Source organism: Sturnira hondurensis, unplaced genomic scaffold (genome assembly GCF_014824575.4).
Source record: "Sturnira hondurensis isolate 20B ecotype Veracruz unplaced genomic scaffold, ASM1482457v3 Scaffold0025370, whole genome shotgun sequence".
Classification (NCBI taxonomy): domain Eukaryota; kingdom Metazoa; phylum Chordata; class Mammalia; order Chiroptera; family Phyllostomidae; genus Sturnira; species Sturnira hondurensis.
This window is the reverse complement of record NW_028098001.1, coordinates 10,533,927-10,556,889: the sequence shown is the minus strand read 5'-3', so window position 1 is coordinate 10,556,889 and position 22,963 is coordinate 10,533,927. Positions and strand designations below refer to the sequence as shown.

General features: G+C 37.3%; 1 non-coding gene across 1 annotated transcript; it reads left to right on the top strand.

The window, feature by feature from the left end:
* Positions 1-15,719: 15,719 nt before the first annotated feature.
* Positions 15,720-15,828, top strand: LOC118982409 (U6 spliceosomal RNA). The gene has a single exon (XR_005065536.1). It is a non-coding gene; the product is annotated as a U6 spliceosomal RNA (small nuclear RNA).
* Positions 15,829-22,963: the final 7,135 nt, after the last annotated feature.

Genomic DNA, 22,963 nt, shown 5'->3' with positions numbered 1-22,963 from the left:
TCCTTCATCTCATGGATCTCACAGGCTAACAGACAGGTGCTTCTGTATCCTAACCTACTCTCAGTTTTTCCCAAGACCCTCTTGCCTTAACTGAAACCAGGCTTTCTCCCAAGGACAGGGAATTCTTTGCAGCAATATCAAGGTGGTGCTATCTACTCTTTTACCACGCGCACTCCATACCTGTGGTTAAAGATGGAACTGGTGTTCACTTTGCTTCTTCCAACTCGGTCCACTCCCTTACTCTCCTGTGAAAGTGTTTTCCTTTGAAGCCCATGCCATTCAGCCTGTCACCCCCCCCCCTTCTCCTTCCTGGCTCAGGTCTTCTGACAGCCCCAGGGTCTCTTTCATTTGTTGACAATTTTGGCACCTGGTTCAAAATCTTCACCTTCATCAAAATATGGATGATTTCTACGTACATTTATATTTGCTGAAGTCTCTCCTAGGTAAAATAAATTCTTGAACCTCATATAACCCCATAAGCTTCTACCCTATTTTTCCTCTCTCCATTCACATCCAAGTGTCTTAAAGAGTTGTCTATAATCATTGCTCCATTCTCTGCTCCTTTAAAAATTGTTACAGTCTAGTGTATACCCTCAACAACCCACCAAAATATCTTTTGTGAAAGTCACTAGTGTCTTCCCTGTGGCTGAATTCAATGGATAATCTTGGAACTCAATTACCTGACAGGACTCTGATGACCACGCCCTCCTTTCAACATGATTTATTCCCTCAGCTATCCTAATGTCATCTCACATACTGCTGTTTTCTCTCTTATATTTTCCGGCCAGTTTTTCTATGTCCTTTATACATACACATCTTCAAAGCACAGTCCTGGGCTTGCATCCACCCCACATGTTTTCTCATGCTGCTTTCTTTCCCTAAGAACATACAGTTAGAACTATGATTCAATGACTATGAATACCCAGGTGATTAATAATTTATAGTTTTATTTGAGACCTCTCCTCTAAGTATATTCCAAGACATTCAACTGCCCACTGACTTCTCTCAACATACCATCGACTCAACGTGACCAGCCCTAAACTTAGAATCTTGCAACCATCCCCAACCCTGGTTTTCTCTCAGCATTTCTTATCTCATGAGTTTCTCATCAGTCCATTTGCATATCCAGAAACCCATGAGTTGTCATCGATGCTGACTTTTCCCTCATTCTCTTTATCCAATAAATGATATATCACAATGAGATACCATTGGGAGATCTATTCATTGAAGTCAGTGAGGTGTTAATATCCTCAGCTATGACTGTATTTCTGTGGATCATTCCCACTATGTCCATCAAGATATGCTTCACATATTTAGGTGCTCCCATGTTAGGTGCATAAATGGGTAACATCCTCTGGTTGGATTGTTCCCATTATCATTTATGGTGTCCTTCTTTGTCTTCTACTATAGCCTTGGTTCTAAAATCTATTTTGTCAGGTATGAGTACTCCTATCCCAGCTTTTTTTTCCCTTTTCATTTGCTACAAATATCTTTTGCCATCCATCTACTTTTAGTCTGTGTATATTTTTCTATCTGAGGTAGGTCTCTTGGAGGCAGCATATACATGGGTCTTGTTTTCTTATCCATTCAGCTATCCTCTGTCTGTGGGTCAGAGAATTTAAGCCAGAGAGTTTAAGAATAACATTTAAGGTGATTATTAATAGATGCATATTTAGTGCCATTTTATTGTAAGACTATTTTCTTCTTTTTCTCTCTCTCTCTTTCTTTTTCTTCTTCTGCTTACAGCAAGCCCTATAATATTTGTTGCAGTACTGGTTTGGCATTTACAAACTCCTTTAGCTTTTTCTTTTCTGAGAAGCTCCTTATTACTCACTCGATTTTAAATGACAGCCTTTCTGAGTAAAATAGCCTTGGTTGTATGTCCTTGTTTTTTTACCTTGAATATTTATTTCATGCTAATCCTTCTGACCTAAAATGTTTCTGTTGAGTAGTCAGATGACACAGTCTAATCGGTGTTTCCTTGTATGTAACTACCTACTTTTCTCTTGCAGGTTTTAGGATTCTTTTCTTGTCTTTAAGCCTTGTCATTTTAATTATGATGTATCTTGGTGTAGACTTATTTGGGTCCAGTTTGTTTGGGACACTCTGAGTTTCCTAGACTTCTGTGTCTTTTTCCTTTGCCAGATTGAGGAAATTTTGGTCATTATTTCTTCAAATAGATTCTCAATTCCTTGCTCACTCTCTTCTGGTATTCTCACAATTTGGATGTTGTTATGCTTCATGTTGTCCAAAATGTTTCTTAGCTCTCATTGTTTTTTTTTTTAAATTCTGTTTTATTTCTGCTGCTCTGCCTGATTGTTTTTTCTACCTTGTCTTCCAAATCACTGATTCTATCCTCTGCTTCATCTAACCTATTGTCTATTCCTTCCTGTGTGTTGTTCATTTCTAATATTGTACTCTTTGTTTCTGACTGGTTCTTTTTCATGCTGCTGAGTATCCTTCTAATCATTACTCCACACTCTCTATCTAATAAATTGCTTGCCTCCATTTCATCTAGCACTTCTACAGGAGAATTCTCCTGCATTCTCATTTGGTGTCTCTTTGTCTTCCCATTTTGACTGCTTCTTTGCGTTTGTTTCTGTGTATTAGGTAGATCTGCAAAGACTGGTGTAGGCCTTTGTCAGGCACTCCTTATGATTTGGCCTGGTCATCCTGATAGTTTGGAACTATCAGTGATCCAAGCTTGTGGCTCCTTCTGCTGGGCTTCCTTGTATGCAAAAGGAACCACACTGTGCACCAAGGCCAACTTTTATCAGCCTCAGGCCCTGGGAAGAGTCAGCTGAAGTCTCATAGAGCTCCATGAGATCTGCATTACTTGTTAAGCTAATCAAAGATATAGCCTCAAGCTGAAATCAGCAGCCTGGCTTAAGCTCCACAGAGTGGGGCAGAGTAGTTACTGTGGGCAGGGCTATTGCTTCCCCTCAAGATGATGCCACTTGAAGAGGGGTGCTCTGCCTGAGAAAGAGGGCTTCTGCGTATGAAGAATGACTCTGCACATTGATCCTGGTGGCTGTTCCTTCAGTTTTCTCCCCAGAGCCACCAACCCCAGACTTTCCTCAAATATCTCTAGTCCACTCTGCCCTCCCTCTGCCAGAGCCCAGAGTAAGTGGCTGCAACCGAAATTTTATGTGTTGGCCCTTTAAGAGGCTCTCTGTGTCTCCAGCCATCTCTCCCTAGTAGATAGAAACCCTGCTGCCTTTCACAGCTGGACATTATCTATGTTCCTTTCTGGCTCTGGTGCTATAGGCAGTGGAGTCCATCTTGGTGTTTAGACCCCACACCTCTCAGGGGAACTGCACCCCCTCCTCGACAGCTGAAATATCCCTTGAGAACTTAGGCTGCCACCCATGGCAGCCCAGCCAGCCCTCTTATGCCTCCTCCACACTCTCTACTAGTCTCCTTGTGGTGAAGTGGTTTCTTTTGTCTGTCGGTGGTTATAAGGCTCCTCCCAAGCTAGTGTTCAGTTGGTTATTCAGTATGATTTCTCAACAATTTAGTCGTGATTCCAGGTTGGTCCTGGGAGGAGGTCAATGCAGCTTTCACTTACTCCTCTGCCATCTTGGATCTCAGAAAATAATTTTTAAATAAACAGTGCTATGAATTGAATGTTTGTATCCTCTCAGAATTCGTATGTTAATACCTAATCACCAGTGTGATGGTATTTAAGGTTGAGCCTTTGACAAATGATTAGAGTGTGATGGTGTGAATAAGATTAATGCCCTAATAAATGAGACTGCTGAGAATTCCCTCGAACCTTCCATCATACAAGGACACAATGAGAAGATGGCCATTATGACAGAGGATGTGGGCCCTCACAGACAATGAATCTGCTGATGCCTTGATCTTGAATTTCCTACCCTCCAGAACTGTGAGAAATAAATTTCTGTTGTTTATGAGCTCATCAGTGGGATTCTGTCATAGCAGCCTGAACAAATTAAGACCAAAAGCTTTCTTTGTAAAGATTAAACAAAGGATCGTAATGCCTGGTAATGTGTTTTTATAACTACTAACATCAAATATACATTAGCTTATAAATAAATACCTGTTTACCTAAGAAGCTGGTTTCACATTTTAGAATAACTGAGGATAGAAAATAAAAGGAAATGAGTTCTGCCTTGCTATCTGACTATACTTTCTATTGTGTATTTGGATTTTTAAATTTCCATTAACCTTTAAATTAAAGTGTTTATGTGTCACAGAATTTACTTCAAACATTCTTCTAGACACGTCCTTTGGCAATTAAAAAAAACAGCCTAATGTTGGATATGAAGTACAGCACACACAGTGAAGTCTATCACTCACTATATGAGGAAAAGATAATTCCTGAGTCAGAGTGCAAAGAATTGCAAAAATGGAGAGCTATTTTAAAATTTGCTCATTTTTAATTAGTTCGTAGAACATAATTTATCATAAACTGTGAGAGACCTGTTCATAAACACTAGAATTTGAAGGTACATTTATAGATAATATACCTGCTAGGCTTTCTCTAACTGTCCAATTGTCCACAAGTAGGTCATTTCTCACATGGACCAGACACACCTTTTACACTTCTCAAAAAAAACATTGCTAAGAGGTCATGGTCACAGCTCCCAAAAGAAAAACTTAAAAGACCTGTAACAAAATTAATATGTCTTTTTACCAACATGAATTTCCTGAATTTTATCTTCCACATTGTTCAACAGAGTTAAATGCCAGAAATCAGTGACAGGGCTTAAATGTTCCATGCCATCTCTGACAAGAGTATAAATTAAAAGGCTGTCAAGCTATTCAGCCATTTTCTTCCACCACTGGTGACTCTGACCATAGGAAAGCCTATGAACTAACAAAACTAAGACAGCCAAGCAAAGAGCAGGGCAAAGGAAAGTGAAAAGCATAAGGAACGAAAGAAAAATAGAAAAAGAACAGTCTCTAAACCAAGAATAGAAACAATTAAGTTATTTTTCCACTCTTTCAAATACAAATAGAATTTTTTAAAAATTGAAAATATTTTCTTAGTAAGGTAATAAATAAACAAAAGAGGCAGCTCTTCAGAATGAAGTGTTTTTAACTTAGATGCAATTATTCTTGTATGGAAAGAGGCACTCCAGGCCAGTGCTTCAAATTGAATTCTAAAAATAGGTGACATTTTACATTTTCGTTTTAGGTGTAGCCATACAAGCCTGCTATACATTGGCTTTCCTATCAAATGCAAGCTGTGGATTCTGACAGTCCAAGGCGACATCTCTGATGAATTAATTTGAGAGATGAAAGCAAGATTTGGGAGACTAATTGGATTTCTTATCTAATTAGTTTGGTTGGAAATAAATGAGATCCATTTCTTTCTCAGAAATAAATTCTAGAACTAGGACTCATCCACGCTAATTTCTATGTAGATATATTATTGTGTTCTTTCCTTTGTACATATTACTATATATATATATTCTTCCATAAAAATACTAAAGTGAATAATCACACAGGAAAGATTAGTGTTAATCTGTTCAGATCACAAATAGAAGGATGAATAGGCGGTGGCAATTATATTGGTACAGTAGGATATCATTAAAACAGATGGATTTGGACATACTGTTGTCAAAATAGATCTGAATTCCATTCCTCACTGAAAGCAACAAGGACTCACTGGTAAAATAGTTAATTCCAGAGTTGGAATAGGGAAAACATAAGGCAAGCCTAGAACATCTTGAGCCAGAAAAATGAATAAGGCAGAATGAATAAGACATTCAAAAAATTTTAATTACAGTTGACATACAATATTATATTAGTTTTGGTTGTACAACATAGCAATTAGGCAGTTAAATAACTTATGATGTGATCAACTTGATATATTCCCACAAAATATCTGATATTGTAAAAGAATAAGATTGTGGAGGATCCTGGCACATGCTACTTTAATCAAGTGGCAAAAGCGAACTTCTCCAGCAACGAGAGGAATCACCAAAAAGAAGCCAGCAACACCTCTGTGATATTCCTACTAAAGTGGATAATCAGAACCAAACCATGAGGAAATACTGGACAACCCAAATTGAGGGACATTGTACAAGTACACTGTCCTGTAACTTCAAAGTATCAAGGCCATGAGAGTTAGTGGAAAACTGAGAAAGTATTTCAGACAAAATGAGACTAAGAGACATGATACCTAAATGCAGCAGGATTCTGAACTGGATTGTTTTGCTAGAAAGGACATTATGGGGTCATTCAGCAAATGAGATCTGAAGATCTGAAGATCAGATAGCAGGAATGAATGTTATTCACGTTCATTTCCTGACTTTGATGGTTGTTGGCTAAATTTTGTCCCTCTAATTTATATGTTGAAGTTTCTAGTTCCTCATAGATTGACTGTATTTGGAAATAGGGCCTTTAAAGAGGAGATTCAGTTAAAATGGGGTTTTGAGGGTGGGTGGGCCCTAACCCAATATGACCATTGATGCCTTTACAAGAAGAGGATATTCTGACACAGAGAGAAGATGCGTGCATAGAGAGAAAGGCCATGTGAGGACTAGGGAGAAGGCGACTGTCTGCCAGCCCAGGAGAGCAGCCTCAGGAGAAACCAAACCTGCCAATACCTTGATCTTAGACTTTTGGCCTTCAGAGCTGTGAGAAAATAAATTTCTGTTGTTTAAGCAACCCAGTTGGTGGTGTTTTGCTGTGGCTGCACCAGCAAACTAATACAATGGTTATATTGTAGTTATGTAGGGAAATGCCCTTGTCTGTAAAAAAAATGAATAATTAAGTCAAGTAATGGGTGATGAGATATTAGGTTACTAGCTTCCTCTCAAATTATTTGAGAAAAAACAATTTCAAATGGACCTGAAAATTTTCTGTGAGCTTATGGCTGTTTCAAAATAAATATAAGTGTACATATATAATATATAAAAGCATATATTTGTATATATAAATAGGAATACAGATACATACATAAATAGAAATATATATACATATATATGTGTGTGTATCTTTAAAGATATGGGTGGGAATATATATATATAATCTTCTTTTAATGAAATAGGCCCTAAAGTTCTCTATAAATAAAAACTCCTTCAATTTTATTCCCACTCGTAACTAACTCAAGCACCTGCCTTCATCCTTTGTAAAGCTGTGGTTCCAAGCTCTTTCCAGGGTATCCCTATTTACAAATTCAATCTAATGGGGGCCCCCAATTGTGTAGACAAGTAGAAATGGAGCTCTCTGGATAAAATAATGGTTCCGGATGGAATAAAGTCATGTTTGCTCAGCCTACTTTTTCCTTTCCTCATGAGCTCAGGAATTCTGGGGTGTCCACAAAGTTTATATTTCTATGAGAGCTCCTTTGGGTCTTTATCACCACACACCCCTTCACTAACATGGATGTGGGTAAGGGGAGGAATAACTGCAAAGGCAGACCATGCTGACGGAAGGAAGGTGACACTGACATCTGGATGTCCGTGGCCCTTCGAGGCTGGCCTTCCATCCCCTTCCCGGCTGCACAGTTGTAGAGGTCCAGAAAACCTCTGAAGCAAAGCTCTTGTTGTAGCGCTCTCTGGACCAAACCAAAATGCTCCTGAACTTATCTCAGGGAGCTAGGACACTCTGCATCATCAACAGGAATGTTGCATGTTGGAGAAGTGAGGTACTGAACTGTGAATAGCCTCAACACTGAGAGTTGGCACCCAGAAAGCTTCTAGAATAGCAATGAGTTCCCTTAAGTTTTCTCCTGTACCCTTTCTCACCCAGAGCCCTCTAAAACCACCTCAGGAGCTCCATGATAGTCTGCATTCTTATTCAAAAATTTTCACTGCTCCTCTCTAGAAAAGGACTATACTTTCCCACACCTCTTGTATCAGGTTCGGACTCATGATTTGTCCTTGGCTACTAAAAAGTATCAGAACGATACAGGCCATTTCTGGACAGAAAGTTTAAGAGCCAGCACATGGTTTGGAGTCTCTTTTCCTTCTGTCACAAAATTGGCAATAACCCAGAAAAAAGGCGATTGTACCACCCTGACCAGAGGAAAGATTATAGGGAGCAGAATCACAGCTTACCCAGGATGGACCTGTATATACTGTTAATGTGGATTAAAAATACATCTTTGCATTGTGGGCCATTGAGATTTCAGAGTTACGTATTGACACAACAAACCTAGCCCATGCTAGCTAATACAATGTCCAATTATCTAGTATTACTTCATAAAAGCAAAATGTATATTGTTCCAAGGAGCAATTAGAAAATATTTAGGTTAAATATTACATGCTTAATCTGTTGCTTTAAAGAAATCATGCAAAAATCTGTGCTATATTGCTTTGTGTCATTGTCTAAAAACTAATTACTTGCTGGATACCACAGATAACAAGGTTTGAAGACCCACTGTCGGGGTTCACAAACACTACCTCAGAAGTGTACCTTCAAGCAGGCTTATCTCCCGACCCAACAGTCAGAAAACATATGCTCATGTCTGCCCTTCTTTATAGCATATATTACATTAAGCATATACTTTGGAAATAATTGTGTCCCAACCACAAATACCAGGAGGACATGAGATTCTGTCAGCCAGAGACCCATGATTCCAGCTACTCAGTCCCAGGTGAACTTTAAAGCACAGAAAGCTCAAGCTAAATTATCTGTCCCCATCTGAGAATATGGCATCTGAGAGCCCTTGGTGGCCAATCCCACCATCGCAAGCAGGAGGGACACTGGTCTCGGTTGCTCACGCCCATATTAGAGTAGGAGAAAGAGCTGATTCAGACAATTATCCTCCTGGGAAATGACTATTCTGCTATACCTAATTATAATAAAATTCATTTTTAAAACACAACAGTAAGATCTAGTCAGTGTCCTGCTATTATTTTAGTTCTTTTTAAAAACAAAATCAATAAAGATAAGAAAAACATGTAACCATGACTATATAACAAAGCAGTTGGACTCCTTCCACTGAAAAGCATTTGTTTTTCTTACGGTAAACTAAATGTTAATTCCCAAGGGGGTTGTCTGGAAATTTAAAAACGGTAGGTGACAGATTGTCCCCATTGGCTCAGAAAGGTTATTTGCTTAATAAAATCTCATTAATGAAGTTGGAATTTCACGTAGATATAATAGCTCAGTTCTGCCAGAGATTGATAGAATATTTTTAATTCAAAAGGTCAGGCTAAGGTTCTTAAATTTCTGTAAAACTATATTTCTCAAGCTATACTTTCTGGAACAGTACTATCCTCCAAGTTATTAATAAGAATTATGTAAGAAAATGGTGTTAATAAGTATTCTGTGAGAAGTATTCAAATAAATCTGTGACACAGTGAATACTATATCATTTTCTCTTTTTTCCCAATTGACATTAGCATATTAATGACCCTGAAAAGTCTTGCAGCAAAAGAACCTGTTCAACATTGTTAAGTCAAGTGATTCACAAAATTAGAGGGGGAACCTTATAATGTCCCTGGGAACTAATAATTTTCTGGATGCATTAAAAGTTCAAATCTGTAAAAACAGCACAGGATGGTAGTAGATTGGAGCCAAATTCTTAAAATTGTTTCAGATCCCCAAGGTGATCAGACTGCATGTGACCAAAGACATGAAATGGTTAAACAGAATGCTCCTGAACCATTCCTGAGGCATTGCAGGTAGGGGGTGGTTAGTGGTGTCACCTGGCCAGGCAATTCCCACCAAAAAAGATTGCCCCTAACCTCCAGCTATCACAACCACAGTATGCAGAATGCTGATCCAATGGAAGAAGTACGGTCGCAAAGCACTAGAATTAGAGAGACCAATGTCTGCAGCATCACAAAGCCACTCCTGGGGTTACTAGGCAAAAACTAATCATAGGATTAGTTTTTGATCAGCAATCCAGGGCCAATGGCCTCGGCTGATCACAACCGCAGTCTCTGCTGGCCTCTGTGGTTCAGAACTGTCCTCCATGCAATTCTGATAATATCCCATCAGCTTCTGCTATGCTAAGGACAGATCCCTAAAGTGCTCTCATTTCCTGGTGTCTTGAGAGTTCAGTAGACTCTCTAAAGTAAAAATACAAATGTTCCCTCTGAGTAGCATTCTAACTGGCTTGAGAAGAAAGGAATTGTGTGTAACATTATCATATCTGAAATCACAACTTTTTCAGACCTCACTATGTCTAATGTTGCTGCGTGAAACCTGAATTCCATTGTCTTCTACCCTTATTATTCAAAAGACATGTCCATCCATATCTGAACTAGTCAAGAAGTCACAAAACTGGGTAGTTATTGTTGTTTCCAGATTCCTCAGCCCATGTATATCACTGGAGGCAGACAATTGAGGGAATTACACATTTCACACAATGCACTCAGTCAAGTCTCAGTTTCAAATTACTTATGACTCTTTATAATTGATGTAATTTTCATTCCTGAGTACGGGTTCAATTAGTCATAACAAAACTGTTATATGGAGACACCTGAATTGACTGATTACCCCCTTGGCCAATAGTGTCAAGACTCTGAGTCAAGTTCCTGAGTCATGCTGGACATCACAACACACCATCATAAGTGTGCTTGTTACTGGTATCATTTTCTGGGGCACTGTCACCCACAAGAAAAGTATTTTTAACTTTCCAGTCAAAAGAAAACATCAAACATGTAGAATTCTCCTACATAAACTTTGGAATATTTACATTTCAACTTTGCTACTCCCTTTCTCCTTTTAACATGGTGAATCCATTTTAACAAATCAGTTTTTGTTCAGATAACTCTAATTCTTTTCTACCTTCTCTTAGCCTGAAGTTTTTCTCCTGACCAGCTGAGCCTGAACTTTTATTCCCAGATCCTAAGTTCTCATTCACATGTGAAGTGTCTGTATTTATTTAGGGACTTTATTCCCCTTCTCCGAGACAAGGGTTAGCCTCTCTCAAGGTTTATGTTACTAAGAAGACTACTAGCTTTTCCATTGAAAGCAAGTTTTTTTAATGAAAAAAATGTTATATATATACTGACAATACATTTATAGCACTTATATCAAACTCTTGGTAACTACTTTAAATATAACTGAAAAAAATCTTTCTAAATAATCACTAGCTGACATCTTAATCTTTTGGCTGTAATATGTTGTTCCTAAAATTTTTTCCAAAATATTATTCTAAGTATATACAATAGATTCCTTAATGATTTTGATTATATTTTATTTATACATTTTATATTTTTTCTAATAACTACGTATTTTTAAACATTTAACTTAATTTTTAAAAATTATTCGTAATTACTTTTTTAAATGTTTCATTTTATTTATACATATTTTAACTATATTTAATGTTGTATTCTTTTTTAAGATAAAGAGTTTCACAATACATAAATTTATGATGTATAACTTTTCCTCATATAATAACCTTATAATGACAACTATGCATTTAGATTCAAGTTCTTTCAAGTCCAAAATGATTTCCACATAACAGGGCAAATTTTTATGGCAGTTATCACTTCCTTTATACTAGAGTAATGTTTAATGAGCCCAAAAGATTATTCTAGGTACTCAGAAATAGCTTAATATCATTTCTATGTGATGAAGAGGACCTTTATAGTAAAACAAACAAAGAAAAAAAAACCTCTATAGGTTAAAAAAAGAGAAAAAAATGCTTGCCATTTCTAGTTATGGGGAAGGAATGACCTATCCTTTCCTTGGGCTAGATCATATACAGTCCCTCCCTGTGGAAGTGAGGTTAGCCATCTCTTTGGGTCCCAAAGTTCTCCTCCCACGTTCCCAGAGACATTACAGAAGAGTAGAGTAAGCAGAAGAAATACTGGGATATGAGTAGAAAACACAGAAGGTAGGAAAGAACTGTTTCTATCGAGAACCAAGGCCAAGCCAAGTAGCTATTGGAGAAAGGAGTTGCAGGTACATGTTGTTAGCAGAAGGCATCAGGGTGATTTTTTTTCATTATTAAGCATTGTCTTAGTTCTTTCAGGCACATATATCAAAATTGTTAAAGACTGGGTGGCTTAAATAACATTTATTTTTCACAGTTTTGGAGGTTGGGAAGCCCAAGTTCAAGGTGTCAACAGATTTGGTGTCTGGTGAAACCCTCCTTCCTGGCTCATAGACAACCATCTTCTCACTGTGTACTCATGTGGTAGATAAGGGGAGGGAGCTCTGCGGAGTCTGTTTGGTGAGAGGGCTAATCCCATTCATGAGGGCTTCACCTTTACAACCTCCCACAGGTCCTACCTCCTGTCACCATCACATCCATTTTAACGTGAATTAGGAAGGGGAACAGGAACAAAAACATTCAGTCCATAATAAGAACACCTACAGAAATATAGTTTCATTATTTTCAGGTACGCACTACCAGGAAGTAGAGGAAGGCACTACAATTAGACACATTTTTGAAAGAATTGCTTAAAATAAAATCTGAATGAGTTGTAATTCATTAATCAAATTAATGAGTTACATTAATTTGACTCATTAAGTCAAATTAATCAATTATTTGACTATTTCTGAAGTGCTTACAGGTATTTACACTATTTTGTTCTCCTTTGAATATCAGCAACTGTCTACAATTTTGTTTATACCTGTTATTACCACAGTAAAGCTTTCTTTGCACCCTCTGCCTGCGATGGCCCGCACTTGACCTGACATGTGCTCTGCCTTTTTCCACTGAAACAAGCTCTCTTCCATTCTTTATTCACAGGACTCACCTGTCATCTTTTTTGTCCTGGCTAAAATCTGTCTCCCCTAAGAGTATTGCTCCTGAAGATCATCAGGCTCATGAGATTGTTCTAGCTCATTTTCTTAATTATGCATAGGCAGTAAGAAGTGGGGTCAGCATTTTCTGTAGTCACTCATGCCACTTCCAGACTAGTATTTTTCCTTTTGTGTAGCCCTGCTCAGTTTAGGATCCTGCCTTTTATCTATACCATTTTTATTCTTCCTCATCTCTGTCAGTTTTCATCTCCAGTCACTCTATCCCACCCTGAATACGAATTGGCCTGGCTCAAATTCTTCCTTAGCACTCCAAGTACCTCCTGTCCTTCCTGTGCAACTTCACGTGGAAGGCCATCCAGAGCCCTAGCCTCATGGTTCCTCCAAGTTCTACTGATTGTGGCTTTTGTCATATCACTTACTCCTTCTCACGTTCACAATGGGGACATCTCATCACTTAGATGTGTGCCTCTTTTGACTCATCCACTCTACTCTCTCTAACCTTTTGGCCCTTTTTACTTTATTCCCACTAGAGCAGTTCAAAAACGTCAATGAAATTTTTATTCCCCTGACACCATCCTCTTGCAACCTGTCAAGGATTTTTTTTTAAGGTTTTATTTATTTATCTTTAGAGGGGAAGAGAAGGAGAGAGGGAGAGAAACATCAATGTATGGTTGCCTCTTGTGCATCCCCTGCTTGGAACTGGCCTGCAACCCAGGCATGTGCCCTGACTGGGTAGTGAACTGCGATCCCCTGGTTTGCAGGTCTGCACTCAATCCACTGAGCTACCCCAGCCAGGGTTCCAACCTATCAGTTTTTAATGTATTATTCTCTTCCCTGTCTTGAGTCTCAGGACACATGGTCTATCACTACCACTTTAGCTCCTTTATATCCTTAATTATAATGATTACTATCAGAAATAATATTATTGATTTGCTTGTTTTAAGACTATTCCACTAGAACATAGCTTATGTAAGAACAGGGACTCCGGTTCAAGAAGGTTTCCTCCGAGGTTAATGGAGTGAATCTCTGGTGACCTCGCATATAGCATAGACTCATCAAGTATTTGTGGGAGGAAAGTAAAAGGAGGAAAGAAAGAATAAAGCCTTTACTTCAATCTAGAGACTAAGCGCCCCTTATTTAGTGCAACAAGTTTAAATCTAAAACACCTTCTCAGAAATATGTATATTACAATGATTCAGTAAATCTAAAAATATATGTATATTACAATGATTCAGTAAACCTAAAAATACATTATTCAACATTAGAGGGTTCATTTAATGCTTACTGGTATACCTATATAAAAGAATACTTAATCAATACAAAAATAATGTAGAAGAATATTTAACAACATGAAAAAGTTCACATGTTTTATTAACTGCAATATAGCATATATATATATATGTAGTATAATTTCACATTGATAGACTATATAGGCATAAAAAAAGATGGAAGAGAAAATCCATGGCCTGAGATGACTTTTGAGACACAATGCCAAAATTATGATCCACAAAAGAAAAAAGTGTGACTTTATCAAAATTCAGAAAGTCTGCTCTTTCAAAGGCACTGTTAAGAAAATCAAAAGACAAACCTCAGAGCGGGAGGAAAGATTTGCAAAAAACACATCCAATAAAAGACTTGTATCCAAAATACAGAAAGGTCTCTTAAAATGTAACAATAGGAAAGCAAAATACCCCATAAGTTGCAACAAAAATCTGAACAGATGCTTCACCAAACAAGATAAATGGGGAAAAAGCATATATAAAGGTTCTCAACATTGGTTATTTTGAAGAAATTGCAAATTAAAACAATGAGATACAGCGACAGCTACACAGCTGTTATAATGGCTAAAACCTAAAAAAAGCCTAACCATCCCAATTGCTGTTGAGGACACAGAACAGCAAGAACTATCATTTATTGCTGGTGGGATGCAAAATGGTGTAGCCCTTTGGAACAGTCTGGCAGTCTCTTGCACTCCTAGGCACATATTCAAACCATTTCAAAACTTATTAACACAAAAGCCTGCATGTGAAATCTTACAGCAACTCTTTACTTTCAAGTAAAAATTAAAAGCAACCTACTTGTGCTTTAAAAGATGAGTAGATAAACAAATGTTTGTATAATTGTTCAGGGACAAAATGTGGAATATTATTCAGTAATAAAAAGAAATAAGCTTTCAAACCATTAAAAAATAGAATTATTTTAACTCTATTTTGCTAAGAGAAAAAAAGCCAGTCTGAACAGGCTAACACACCATGTGATTCCAATCATGACATTCTGAAAAGAAAGTAATTCTGAAAAGACCCGTTGTTGTTAGCGGAGGTTTGAGGGAGGGTGGGAGCGTTGATTGGTGATGCACAGGGCAGGATTTTTAGGGCAGTGAGAACATTCTATATGAAACTGCAATGGTGGATGTGTAATACACTTGTCAACACCCACGACATTTTACAGCACAAAGGGTAAACCTCAGCACATGCAATGTTTTTGAAAAATCACTTAGGAGGTCTTAGGCATCCCAACAGGGAATGCAGAACATGACAAAAGAACCTAATTGTATCATTAATGTAAGAAACAACTTCACTGAAAGTATTGGGGGGAATGGTGTTGACGTAAGTAATTTGAAAAATGAGTGAAAACAAGAAGATTAAAAGCAAAAGAAACTGCATATAAATACTATATTCTAGTTAATAAAGTTGTTCCCCAGAGGTGTACCTGTTAACAATTCCATTCTGCTATCCATGTATCCTAGAACTGAACCATTAGGCCCTTGCTGTTATCTGAAAGAGAGTACAGCACTGATACCCTGGAATCAATGAGCGCATCAAACACCCAGAGCTTGGTTTCTAGGAAAGAGGCCAGAGCTCCCTGGAGAAATGGGTGATTAGAACCCAGGCTGTGAAGATGAACCCAGACCATCTGGTTCTTACTGTGCAGCACCACACAGTAAGAACGTCCTCAAACAAACAGAAACGACTTACAATTGTGGAGGTATGTCAAAGCACAAGGACACAAGAGCCAACTGAAAGAGATCCCAATGGTCAAAGCTTGAAAATTTTGAGCAAGAAAATACAGCAGTGCTCACACTTTAGCAGCACATGTACTAAAATTGGAACGATGCAGAGACAATTAGCACGGCCCCTGAGCAAGGGTGACACACCAACTCGTGAAGGGTTCCAAATTTTGTTCAGGGCTCTGTTGGGTGCCCTCAAACCCTTTGATTTGCTCAGAGGAAACATGAGTCAAAGCACAATATGTGGTTCTCAATAGCAAAACTGTGACTTTTCATTATAAAAATATTTTTAAAAAAATAGAGCAGGATTGGATAATAGCCCAAAGCATAAAATACATATCCAGACTTTATACTGATATGCATACATACATACCTAAAAATTCCCTATGCAGAAAATCCTAAATAATTCATATGGATATTTCACCCTCAAGGAGGTGAAGCATGACTCCGCACTCCATAGTCTGGGTCATGCATAGAGGCTTTCTTCCAAAGAGTGTAGTATGGGGAGGGGAAGAAAAAAGAGTCACTTCGAGGTGCAGAAAAACTGAAAAACATGACTTCATCCAGGCGATTGAGGTCAACAATCACATTGGTAAGTTATATGTATATATACCCTTGATATGAGGGGGCAGAATGGCATTTTACTTCTGTGGTATTTTTCCTGAAAACCCAAAACCCAGTCTAATCATGAGAAAAAAAATCACGCAAGTCTTAGTTAAGGAACATTCTACAAAACGCCTGACCAGTACTGCTCCAAAAGCAAGAAAAGGTGAGAAACTATCACAGCCAAGAAGGACCTAAGGAGACATGACAACTAAACACAATGTGGCATCTTGGATGAGATCCTGAAACAGAGAAGAGACGTGAGGTAAAAACTAAGGAATTCTGAATAAAGTGTATTATTTAGTTAATAATAATACATTAATATTTCTTCATTAATTATAACAAATATGCCATACTAATGCAAAATATCAATAATAGGAGAACTAGGTACAGGGTATATGAAAATCTCTATACTTCCAGAAACTTTTCTGTAAATATAAAACTTTTTTAAAGTACATTTTAAAGGAAGAAGAAAAAAACAGGAAAGCCCCAAAACCTTTTTAGTGATTGTGTTTTAGTGATGGGATTACCAGTTGCTTTTCTTTTTGCTCATCAATATTTTAAAAACATTGATTTTTAGCTCTTGAAGGCTTGACATCAGCCCAATAATCTTAGCATTTGATGTTTTGCATCTTCAGACAGGGAACTGTTTTGGCCCTTGTTAAGTAAACGACCCCTGTTTGTACCTTCAGGGACAGAGTCCCGCTGCGTGGAGGATCCCATCATTAAGAGCATCAGTGCCAGGATGGCAACCTACTGCATGGTGTGCATGTACCCAAGTTGCCAAGAAAGACACAGCTCCCCCAGTAACTGGAAGGAACAAGACTTCGCTCACGCAGAGAAGAGACAGAGTAAGATGAACCTCAATAGTGCACTTCCATTCCACAGGGCCAGTGTGTCTTGCCCCACAGCTGACACAGGTCTGTACTAACCACTCTCGTGTGACAGGTGAAGATGCCTCTTTTCTCCTTGCTAGGAAGTGACACAGCAGTGGGGGGCCATATGCACACACTTTAAGCAGAACAAAGAAACACACGTCAAACCCAGAACAGGGAAGAGATTCCCAGACAAGGTGATACGACCAGCACAGGCTGTGAAGGGCTTATTATCTCCACATAAGGAAATGGTCTGGGCCCAATGCACACCCTCACACAGCTCTGCAAGGGTCAGCAGGCTGTGCATGACTGCTCTCCCCCAACCTCCCATTCAAAGAAGGATGTGCCAGACAGTGTAGCCTCCTTTTGACAAAGGAGGTAAAGGAAATATAATTATCTCATAGCGAGGGACAGAGGTAAGTAACTTTAAATATCAGAGGGATACAATGAGCCACTATTATTAGAAAAACAATTACTTTAGCAAATTAAATTTTAGAAATTATGTCAGAAAGATAGCTGCAAAACTAATAATGTCTAGTAGAAGTAAAATCTCAAGTTCTCCAGAAAGATAATCCTCTGCATACATTACAGAACTCTCAGGGAGTCCAACAGAGCAGAATTTCTTTCACAAAGGATGGAAGTGTCTCAGAAGGGGTATGAGAAGACATCAGTCTTACTCTGGGCTGATTTGGCAATCCCTCTAAAACTTGTCCTTCACATCTGCCTGAAGTGCTGAACACCCACGACAGCAGTTTATTTGTCATCAAGGTGGCAGGTTTTGTTTTCGGATAGATTCCAAAATCAAGTTACATAAATCAAGATTAAAATACTCTGTGGTGATTTGTTTGTGGTTTGTTAATAGGCAATTAATGAATAATAATTGTGAATTGAAGAAATTAATATTATTTATGTAATGATTCATGTCTGTCTGTTGTCTAAAAAGGCTGTATGCATACAGAATTTAAGAGTTTAAGTTTATATTATACCTTGGGCAATTATTTAACTTCTCAGTGCCTCAGTTTTTTCATTTGTACAATACAGATATTTGTAGTCTGTACCTCACAGTTGTTGGAAGGGTTAAATTGAATTGACCATCCTATATTCTTACCATAGTATTTGGTACATAGCAAGGTCTATATAAATGTTAGCTGTTGTTTTAAGTAAGGGCACTTAATAGCTTTCACTTTTTCACATTCCACTTGGGTCTCCAAACCCAACATTATATTGCCTCTCCCCACCCCCATGCCTGCCAGCCTCTCACTTATTTCTCCAAAGCATAACCATTCTCCAAGTTACCCAGAAGCAAAGCCCATTCATTCTTTCTCATTCCTCTTGCCACTTAGAGGATACATCCTTGAAGTCTATCTTCAGTTATGATTCTTTCATTTTTTCCCCTTTTACCATCACTGACACTGAACTTAAGCAAGAGTCAATCAATAGTCTATTAACCTGTTCTATTTCTTTCATCTACCCCAATTCACTCATAGACTGATGCCAGGTTAAGCTATATTTTTTATCTTAGTAATGAGTTGCTTGAGATACAATTCACATTCCACAAACATCACACTTCTAAAGTGGACCATTCAATGGTTTTTGGTATATTCACAGACTTGTGCAACTTTCACTATTTTCCAATTACAAACGTTTCATCATCCCCAAAAGCCATAACCACTAGCATTTACTTCTGTTTTCCTCCACCCCCAGCCACAGACAACCCCTCATCTACTTTCTGTCTCTATGGATTTGCTTAATCTCTCATTCTTGTCAATACATTGTTATATATCTTTTTTATTATAACCATTCTAGTGGGTAGAAAATATTATATCAAGGTTTTGATTTGCATTTCCTTAGTGACTAAGATCATGTACTTTATTAACTATTTTACATATGCTTTGGAGAAATGTCTATTTAAACCCTTTTTATTTTTCAGTTGGGTTTCTTGTGTTTTTATTGTTGAGTTGTGAGGGTTCATTTTATATTCTGGATATAAGTCCCTTATCAGATATATGCTTTGCAAATAATTTCTCACATTCTTTCTTGATGTTGTCCATTGAAACTCAAAAGTTTTTATTTTTTTATTTACTGGTTTGAGGTGGGGGGAGAGAGAGAGGCAAACATCAATTTGTTGTTCTACCTACTTATGTATTCATTGGTTGATACTTGTATGTGCCCCGACCGGTGATCCAACCTGTAATCTTGGCATATTGGCACAACACTTTAACTGACTGACCTACCCAACAGGGCATAAAAGTTTTTTATTTTGATTCATTCCAATATATCTGTATTTTTTTTGTTGTTGTTCTTGCTTATACTTTGCTGTCATGTACAAAAAAATCATTGACTATCCAGGGTCATGAAAATTTACTTGTTTTATGTTTTTTCCAAGATTTGTATAGCTTTCATCTTACATCTGGGTCTATGGTCCATTCTGAGTTAATTTTTGTGTATAATATGGTATAAAAATGTAGATATCCACATTCTTTAGCATGTGGATATCCAGTTATTCCAGTGCCATTTGTTGAAAATACTATTCTTTTTTCATCGAATTGTTTTGGTATCCTGACTGAAAACCAATTGACCATGAAGGTAAGGGTTTACTTCTGGACTTTCAATTGCATTCCATTGATCTGTGTGTACATCTTTATTCCAGAACCACACAGTCTTGATACTGCAGCTGGCTATGCGGTAAGTGTCAAATCAGGAAGTGTGTCCTTCAGTTTTGTTTGTCTTCAAGATTATTTTGATTATTCCGGGTCTTTTGTATTTTCATATGAATTTTAGAACCAGTTTGTCAATTTTGGGGGGAAAAGTTGGCTGGGATTTTGATAGAGATTTCATTTAATATGTAGATCAATTTCAGGAGTATTGTAATATTAAGTCTTCAATCCATGAACATGGAATGTCTTTCTATTTATTTGGGTCTTATTTAATTTCTTCCAATATTGTTTTCTAGTTTTTAGAGTATAAATTTTACATTTCTTTTGTAAAATTTATTCAGCAAGGTTGTAGGATACAAAATTTAATTGTATTTCTATTCTCAAGTATTGAAAAATTCAAAAATGAAATAAGTAAGCAATTCCATTTACATTTAGGATCAAAAATATCTAGAAATAAATTTTACATTTCTTTTGTAAAATTTTACATTTCTCTTGTAAAATTTTACATTTCTTTTGTAAAATTTTACATTTCTCTTGGAAAATTTTACATTTATTTTGTAAAATTTATTTAGGATCGAAAATATCTAGAAATAAATTTTACATTTCTTTTGTAAAATTTTACATTTCTCTTGTAAAATTTTACATTTCTTTTGTAAAATTTATTTCTAGATATTTTTGATGCTAAATGTAAATGGAATTGTTTACTTACTTCATTTTTGAATTTTTCAATACTAGAGAATAGAAGTACAATTAAATTTTGTATCCTACAACCTTGCTGAACTCATTTATCTAACAATTTTACTGGATTCTTTCAATTTTATATATACAAAATCATGTTCTCTTCAAATGGAGATAGCTCTCGTTACTTCTTTCTTTCCAATGTGGCTGACTTTTATTTCTTTTTCCTGACTAATTGCCTGCTCTGAATCTCCAGAACAATGTTGAATATAAGTGGTGAGCACAGACATCCTTATTTTGTATCTTATTTTAGGGAAAAAGCTGCCAGACTATCAGCATGTATGATTTTTGCTGCATGGTTTTCATAGACGGGCTTTATCAGGTCGAAGAAATTTCCTTCTATTCTTAGGTTGTTGAGTGGTTTTTTAAAATCATGAAACAGTGTGAGATTTTTTGAAATGCTCTTTCTGCACAGGTTAAACTTTCAAAGAACAATTCTGGTTATATAACTTCAATGCTCAAAATCCTTCAATGGCTCCACATTGCCCACCAATTAAGAAGATTATTAAACTTTGAGATGCTGTAACAGAATGAGATCCTCAGAAATCTTGAAACAAAATGGATATATTTTACATTTGGGAGAAATGTGAATTTGAGGGGCACTGAGATAGTGGACTGTAGAAGGCCCTAATCTCCAGAAACTATAAATATGATGAGGTATCACTGCTGTGATTATGTTGTATGGAATAGTTGACTTTAAGATAGGAAGATACCCAGGTGGGCCTGAACTAATCATGTGAGCCCTTAAAATCAGAGATTTCTTCAAGCAATAGCATAAGAGGAAGTGAGAGAAACTTAAAGCATGGAAAGGACTCAATGTACAGTTTCTGGTTTAAAGCTGGAGATAGCCCAATGAGAAGGAATGCAAGCAGACTTTAGGTGCAACCCCTTTCTCATAGCCAAGGAACTAGATTCTGCCAACAATATGACTAAGTTTGGAAGCAGAATATTTCCCAGGTCCTCCACAAAAATACCCAGTCCAGCCAACACCTTGATTTTAATTTGGTGATACTTTAAACATAGGTACTCAGTTGAACTCACCCAGACTTCCAATCTATAGAACTACACACTCATAAACGTGTGTTGTTTTCAGCTTCTAAATGTGTAATAATTTGTATGCAGCAATAGACAACTAATACAAGGACTGAACACAATAGAAAACTAATTCAAGGACTGATACATCCATGTAGTAGAGGAGGTCATCACATTCTTCAGGAGTGGGGTGTAGTTAGTAATGTATTATGCTAGGAGATCCTTGTGTTGACCAGTGAAGGGGTTTTATGGAAAGTAACCTCACAAGGTGATCTGATCATAAATTCCTAACTGGGCAGGTCATGGTGGGTAGTCAAATGCCAGGCACATAACTTCTTTACTAAAAGGCTCATCTTTGCCCTAAGTAAGCCCTGTCCATTGTTTCTGTGCATCTGGGTTAATACACCTTTGAAATAAGATGTCATGACCCTCAAGAGAGCACAGAATCTTGCTAACTATCCTGTAACCCACTTCCTGCCTTGCTTTGTCCCACCTCCATGTATTCTTCTTTATGTTCCCTCCTAATTTCACATATATGAAAGAAGCTGCAAAACTGTTATTCTCTTGAGCATTTAAAATCTTGCTCTCTGGCATATGTCATCAGTTTAGCTCAGATAAACTCTTGTAAAAATTATCTACAGGTTTGGACATTTCTTATGTCTGACACTTGGAAAAGCAAACATTGCTGACCAGGAAACTTCTCAGCCATGTGAAATCTTTCATTTGAAAAATCTTGGACTTGCTCAGCTGTTTTCAGTGTTCCTACAGTCTGGCCCCTCAAAGGCATGATCACTTAATTTTATTCTCCACAGTCAATTTACAAACATTCAACAAGGGAAGGAAATGGAAATATTAAAGTTTTTATAACTTGCTTTTTGGTTTGCTTATTACCTTGTGATTTGCCCAGTGGAGACTAAAGGAAACTCATTTGAATATGTACCAAATAGGAAGCAGAATGATGCAAATGGATAGTATAACTGTCCATTATTTATCTTTAGAAGAGGAATTCAATTATTCACAAACAAAGGTAGAAGCAACCCAAGTGGCCATGGAGATGTCCCAGAGTCTTCTTATTCTCTCCTCACTTTTTTAAAATTATTTTTTCTTCATTCTGTTCTACTTGTTTATTTCTTCCTCATGTTCCAAATCATTGGTATAACCCTGGCTTCCTTCCTTGTGAAATTTCTTTACTTTACTTACTGTAGCCTTCATTTCTTCATTGCAATACTCCATGAGTTCTCTGAAGATTGTTATCACGGGTGTTTGGAACTCTGTATCTGATAGGTTGCTTATCTATTTCACTTAGTTCTTTTTCTGGGGTTTTGTTCTGTTCTTTCATTTGGGCCATATTTCTTTGTCACCTCAATTTGGCAACCCCCATGTGTTTATTTCTGTGGATTAGG